Consider the following 7062-nt stretch of genomic DNA (forward strand, 5'->3'; position numbering starts at 1 on the left):
CGGCTCCTACCTCACAGGACCACGCTTGCCACACTAACAGTGGCAGCTGAGAAAGGCAGAAGAAACCAGAGTACTGGCAGGTGTAACCCTTTGTGGGGGGAATCGGAAATGGGGTTACAGAGAAAATCTGCCCTGGAATTTAAATACAAGTGTGGCAACTGTGCGAGAGAGCTCTGGACCACGTGGGAAGGACAGTAGGGGAGCCATGAGAGGTGCCCTGTCTCTCACTCTCTTGACCATGCAGCTTAGAAAGAAGCAGGAAAGCAGGATATAGCAGCTGTACAGGGTCTTGGCCATGTGCTTTGAAAGGATGTAAAAGGACCCCCACCAGCCCACCATGAGGATGCGTTTTGGGTTAAGGGCAAAAGCTTAGAGAAGCAGGGATGACTGGAGGAAGCCGGAATACAGATGGGAATCTGCCCAGCTGAGCTGGGACTTCCCTTTCTTTTCTTGAGAGAAATTACCTCTGACTGGGCTGGTTTGGCAAGGGGAAGCAGGACTATGTGTTTGTGTGTGTGTGTGTTTTGTTTCTAAAGGGCATGGAACTTAACGGCAGAATTCTGCCATTATTCTAAACCTCTATAACTTTTGAATAAATAATTCCTTTCCTTTTCATAAGACTTTGGTATTGGGGGGTCATGGTTCTTATCAGCTGTAGGCAATAAAACCCAGAACAATAGAACAATATCAGTGGTTCTGTTACAAGGAGAGTGTAAGAAAAAAAAATCAGTGGTTATCAGGGGTTAGAGGGGCAAGAGAGATGAAGTTGCAGAGCACAGAGGATTTTTAGAGCAGTAGAACTATTCTGTATGATACTATAATGGTAGATGCATGTCATTGTACATTTGTTCAAACCATAGAATATATACCAAGAGTAAACTTGAATGTAGAATATAGACTTTGGGTGATAATCATGTGTCAAGGCAGGTTCATCAATTGTAACAAATGTACCACTCTGGCGCAGGATTTTGATAGTGAAGGAGGCTATGCAAGTGTTGGGGCTGGTGGTATATGGAAACTCTCTGTACCTTCTCGTCAACTTTACTGTGAAGCTAAGACGGATCTAAAAAAAAAACAACCTATTAAAAAGTCTTATTCTGACTCCTAAACATACAAATTCTAACTACTGAACTGTCTTTCATCATCTGATTAGCAAAAAACAAACAAACAAACAAAAAACCAAAATAACCCAGAAAGTTTGGTAACACAGTGTTGGGGAGGATGTGGGATAACAGACACTTGCTTACTCCCCTGATAAGACTGTCCAGTTTTATAACCTCAGTAGAGGAGAGTTTGACAATATCTCTCAGAATTACAAGTGTATACGTCCTGTGTCACAACAATGTCATTTTGGGGAACTAGTCTAAAGATGTGCTCTTCCATGGATTATATGATGCACATACAAAGGTATTCATTGCTATGATATCTGTGGTAGCAAATGATTAAAAACAGATAAACTATACATCATTAAACAAATTACAGTTCAAATAAAACTGTTCTGGGAATGAGGATGAGTTCTCTATATACCGAAACATAAAGATTTCCTAGACGGATTAATATAAAAGGAGAATGCAAAACTCCATTTTATCTGTTTTCTTTAAGTTTAAAAAAGAAACACAAGGAGAATATAATTACATTCCTATGTATTCTCTATATAAGGATACATAAAAAACTAATAATAGTAGCTACATATCAGAGAATGTGGGAATTGAACAGATGAGGAACAGAAAGGAGACTTTTCTTTGGACACATAAAAGAATTTTAAGACATATGAATGTATTTCATATTCAATAAAGTAATTATATAAGTACATACCCACAACAAAACAAAATATAGCCCATACCCAAGCCATAAATATATGTGCACTTATAATTAAATGGAAAACATATCAAATACTGTATCAATTTGCTTTTGTTTGAATTTTAGAGTTGTAACAGTGGAAAATTTTAACCCACTTCACCATTCTTTTGGTAAAGTGGGTTAAGTGCTTCTGGTAAGTGCTAACTCTGGTAAGTGCTAACTCTGACTAATATGTAGCTTATAGATGAACAGCATTCTTGCATAAGAATCCTAGGAACTAACTTAAAAAGATCCAGATCCCAACCTTCAGGCATCCCAGCTCTGGGAGTTTTGCTGACCTTCAACCATGGAGCCAGCATGACATAAGTGAGGAAGATGTGATTCCAGGATGACTAAACCAGGCTGATGCACACTGAACCATCATTTGCCTTTCAGAATGGACTGTGCTAGTCTGCACATAAAGAACTTTTCACGCTCCTTCCTTGATCTCTTTGTTCTGTTCCCCTCTGCCTATTTATAAAAACCCCTGCCTCCACAGAGAGGTAAAGATGAACTTTGTGACGAGTACACCGTCTTCCTGGGGAGATGGGCTTTGAGATGTGAGTCCCCCATCTTCCCAGGAAAGGGGCTTTATGGCACGAGCCCCCCATCTTTCAGGTGGCTGGCATCTGAATAAACAACTTTCCTTTACACCGATCAGCACCTGCCTCTCAAGTATTGGCTTTTGTAGTGTCAGGCAGCCGGACCTGCATTTGATTACAGAGTTGAAATTTTAAATAAATTTAATAGAAATATGCATATATGCACATGCACACAGACATACAAGTAGTTACTGAGAAAGACTAAAAGCAGCCCCTGACATCCAGAAGTGGACCTGGCACTACCTGCTGCTGGCCTTGGAGTTGCTATGAGCTGGCCTGGCACTCACAGCTGGGTCATGATGTTCTGTTTCACATGCACTATTTCGCAGAACATCAACATCAAACAAGGCCACTCTGTGACCATGGTGGATCAAGACAAAAACAACATCACCTCATAATCATGTCTGAACACAGATAAAACATGAACATTTTTCAAGCCATAAAATACCCCACATCTTGCTATACTGGCTATTGTGAATGATGTTTCTTTACCAATTATAGCTTTAGCCTTACTTTAGTCTATCTTTCCTACAGATAAGATTTGTTGAAAGCCCTGGCTTACTAGATCAGTTAGTTAGAACATCATCCCAATACACCAAGGTTGTGGGTTCAATTCCCTGTCAGGACATATACAGGAAACAACCAATGAATGCAAAAGTGGAACAACAAAGAAATGTTTCACTCTCTCTCATTTTCTCCCTTCCTCTCTCTCTTAAAAAAGAAAAGATTTATTGAGATACTCGATGACAGAATTGTCCCCACTTTCTAACAGCACCCTATCCAGAGTGCACCCCCTCTTCTTTGTACCCTCCTCAAAATAACCCAACCCAGGCTTAAGTCCTAAATGAGCCTCTTCTCACACTGTCTTACTGAAATGCCCTGCAGTTCCCCATCGTGTATGTTCGCTCTCCTACTGCAATGAGTTACAGACCAAACTTTTTCAATTACAAGAGCACTCCTGGAGGTCTTTGGCCGAAGGCCATTGGGAATATATATGATATAAAAGTTAGATAATTTCCAGATTAGCTTTGCATTTAAACAATAGACTATGCTCTAGGCAACCTTTGAGTCAAATTTCCTCTAGCCCAGTCAACCCAACACCACCAGGGACAAACCTGTGAATGACAAAAGTTAATAGACTCTTCACTATGAGGAAGATTGCACATTAAAGGAGCTATAAGGCATCCCAACAAAAAGAGGAAAATATAGAATCATTAAAGGGTTTGAACCCTGACTGGTGTGGTTCAGTGGGTTGGGCGTCGTCTCACAAAGCAAAAGACCTCTGGTTTGATTCCTGCTCAGGGCACATGCCTGGGTTGCAGGCCAAGTCCCCGGTCCAGGGCATGCGAGAGGCAACCCAATCAATGTTTTTCTCTTGCACATTGATGTTTCTCTCCTTCTCTGTCTCTCTCCCTCTCCCTGAAAATCAATCAATCAATCAATCAATCTTAAAAAAAGGATTTGAGGAAATGACAGAATTTTAGGTATAATGGAGGAAGCAGTGTTTTGATAGATTCAGAGTGAAACAGGGCTATATTAATGGTTCCATCAAATTTTGACTGCTAATGGGCCAAGAGACCTGTTTCCTTGAATATTACAAAGTTAATATAGATATGGAATTTTATATCTAGAACTCATCTGAAACTCTTCACCTAGATTGGAAACCAAGGCAGCCTATCTGTCAAAGTGATTTAAAAACTCTTGGCAAAAGTAAGGTGTTTCCTTTGCACTAATACAACTTCTAATAACAAAGTTTCTGACACCTCCTGTTGCATTTTTCCCATGGAATATCACAAGTCAGGGGGATTTGCACAGATGGGGGGAGTTGGGTGGGGGGTGGCATTTGAAGGAAGGCTAGGAGTAAAGAAGTACTGTGTACTCACTCAGGAGGCAGAAAAGTGTCTTCAAGGTTTCTCGCTCCCTTCTCCCCCACCAGTGAGAAGGCTTTCAGGAAAGGCCCCTGAGGAAAGTCTTAAAAAGAGACCTCCAAATACAGATCCTGGTCTAGAAATGGAGACATGCTTAAGACAATGGCCTGCCTGCCAGGGCGGAGTCCTTCCCTGAAGCTCCCCTCAGAGACTGCAATGTGCACCAGTCAAGTCTAGTGGGGGCAGCTCTTCTTCCGTGAGGCAGGCCAGATAAAGCCTTTGTAACTGGCTACCATTGGGCCTGAAAGATCACATGTAGGTTTTTGACCAGGAGATGAAATACATACAAAAATACACACACACACACACACACACACACACACACACACTCAACAACCCCAATAGAAAAATGGACAAAGGTTGTGAAAAAATGGTCCACAAAAAAAAGGGATGAATTATTCTTAAACTCTTAAACACATGGAATGATGTTCAGTATCACTCGTAAGAACAGAAATGGAAATTAAACCTGAACTGAGATAAGAATTTTTCTTGCAACACACTGTGATAGTAAAGGAATGGAGAAACAGACACTTTCTTAAATTGCAGGAGGGTGTATACATCAGTACTGCCTCTACAGAAAGCAATTTGACAACATCTATCAAAATTACTGACTCAGATATCTTTGACCAGCAAATATATTCTAGGAATTTACCCTGCAGATAGGCTCGCATATGTGGCAAGTAACATGTACACAAGAGTTTTTTATTCATTGACATTTATTTCTTTGGAGAAATGTTGGGAATAGCCTAACAGTAAGGTACTGGTTAAACAAAATATAGTACATCCATACCCAGAAATACTGTGCAGCATTCAGAAGGTGTATTCATTAGGTTTTAAAAGGAAATACAGAATAGTGTGTGTAGTATACACAGTTTCTGTGATAGTACAGAGAAAACAACATGTATTTTTTTTATTTAATAAAAGGGAACATAAAAAACCAGTAGCATTGGTTTTCAGGGAGAAAACTGGGTAGCTGGTAACAGATATGAAAAGAGACTTTTCATTGTATACTGTTGGAGACTTTTAGAATTTTGAACTATTTTGACAGCCATTGCATTACATTGAGCTCCATAGAGACAGCGCCGGGGCAAGTGCGAGCCGGACGGGCACTGGGCGACTCTGTGCTCGCTGAGGAAAAGTAGTTGAACATGGGCAAAGGAGATCCTAAGAAGCCGAGAGGCAAAATGTCATCATATGCTTTCTTTGTGCAAACTTGCCGGGAGGAGCACAAGAAGAAGCACCCAGATGCTTCAGTCAACTTCTCAGAGTTTTCTAAGAAGTGCTCAGAGAGGTGGAAGACCATGTCTGCCAAAGAGAAAGGAAAATTTGAAGACATGGCAAATGCAGACAAGGCTCGTTATGAAAGAGAAATGAAAACTTACATTCCTCCTAAAGGGGAAACAAAAAAGAAGTTCAAGGATCCCAATGCACCCAAGAGGCCTCCTTCGGCATTTTTCTTGTTTTGTTCTGAGTATCGCCCAAAAATCAAAGGAGAGCATCCCGGCCTATCCATTGGTGATGTTGCAAAGAAGCTGGGAGAGATGTGGAATAACACTGCTGCAGATGACAAGCAGCCTTATGAAAAGAAGGCTGCTAAACTGAAGGGGAAATATGAAAAGGATATTGCTGCATACCGAGCTAAAGGAAAGCCTGATGCTGCAAAAAAAGGGAGTCGTCAAGGCTGAAAACAGCAAGAAAAAGAAGGAGGAGGAGGAAGATGAAGAAGATGAGGAGGATGAGGAAGAGGAGGAAGATAAAGATGAAGAAGAAGATGATGATGATGATGAATAAGTTGGTTCTAGCGCAGTTTTTTTTTCTTGTCTATAAAGCATTTAACCCCCCTGTACACAACTCACTGCTTTTAAAGAAAAAAATTGAAATGTAAGGCTGTGTAAGATTCGTTTTTAAACTGTGCAGTGTCTTTTTTTGTATCGTTAACACACTACCGAATGTGTCTTTAGATTGCCCTGTCCTGGTGGTATTTTCAATAGCCACTAACCTTGTCTGGTACAGTATGGGGGTTGTAAATTGTCATGGAAGTTTAAAGCAGGTTCTTTTTGGTGCACAGCACAAATTAGTTATATATGGGGATGGTAGTTTTTTCATCTTCAGTTGTCTCTGATGCAGCTTATACAAAATAATTGTTGTTCTGTTAACTGAATACCACTCTGTAATTGCAAAAAAAAAAAGTTGCAGCTGTTTTGTTGACATTCTGAATGCTTCTAAGTAAATATAATTTTTTTATTAAAAAAAGAATTTTGAACTATTTTGAATGGATATCAGATTTTTAAAAAAAGAAGGAAAGCAAACAACTAACTGTAAAAACATGGGCTCTGGTGTCAGACTGCTTGGGTTAAACCTTTCACCATTGTGTAATAGCGTGAGCTTAGGCAAATCACTTAATCGTGTGGTTTTTTTCCCTTACTACAAAATGGATATAATGACATCATCAACTTCTGAATCTCTGTGAGAATCAAAGGAGATAATGCAGGTCAAATTTTAGATCAGTAACAAAGTGCCTGAAGCTAGGCTGCCAGAGTTCAAATTCTGGCTCTATCCCTTCAAGTTGCACGACCTTGGGCAAGTTATTGATCTTCATTTTTCCTCTGTTTTTTCATTTGGAAATGGGGATAATAGTCAAATTGTGTAGAGATTAAATAAGTTGATACTTGTGAAGTGCTTAAAACTGTATT

General features: G+C 40.0%; 1 pseudogene; it reads left to right on the forward strand.

Moving 5' to 3' along the window:
- Positions 1 to 5418: 5418 nt before the first annotated feature.
- Positions 5419 to 6204, forward strand: LOC129080769 (high mobility group protein B1-like; annotated as a pseudogene).
- The last annotated feature ends 858 nt before the right edge of the window (positions 6205 to 7062 follow it).

This window comes from Pteronotus mesoamericanus, unplaced genomic scaffold, assembly GCF_021234165.1.
Source record: "Pteronotus mesoamericanus isolate MK-2021 breed Mesoamerican mustached bat unplaced genomic scaffold, CSHL_Meso_final contig_90, whole genome shotgun sequence".
In the NCBI taxonomy this organism is placed as follows: Eukaryota; Metazoa; Chordata; class Mammalia; order Chiroptera; family Mormoopidae; genus Pteronotus; species Pteronotus mesoamericanus.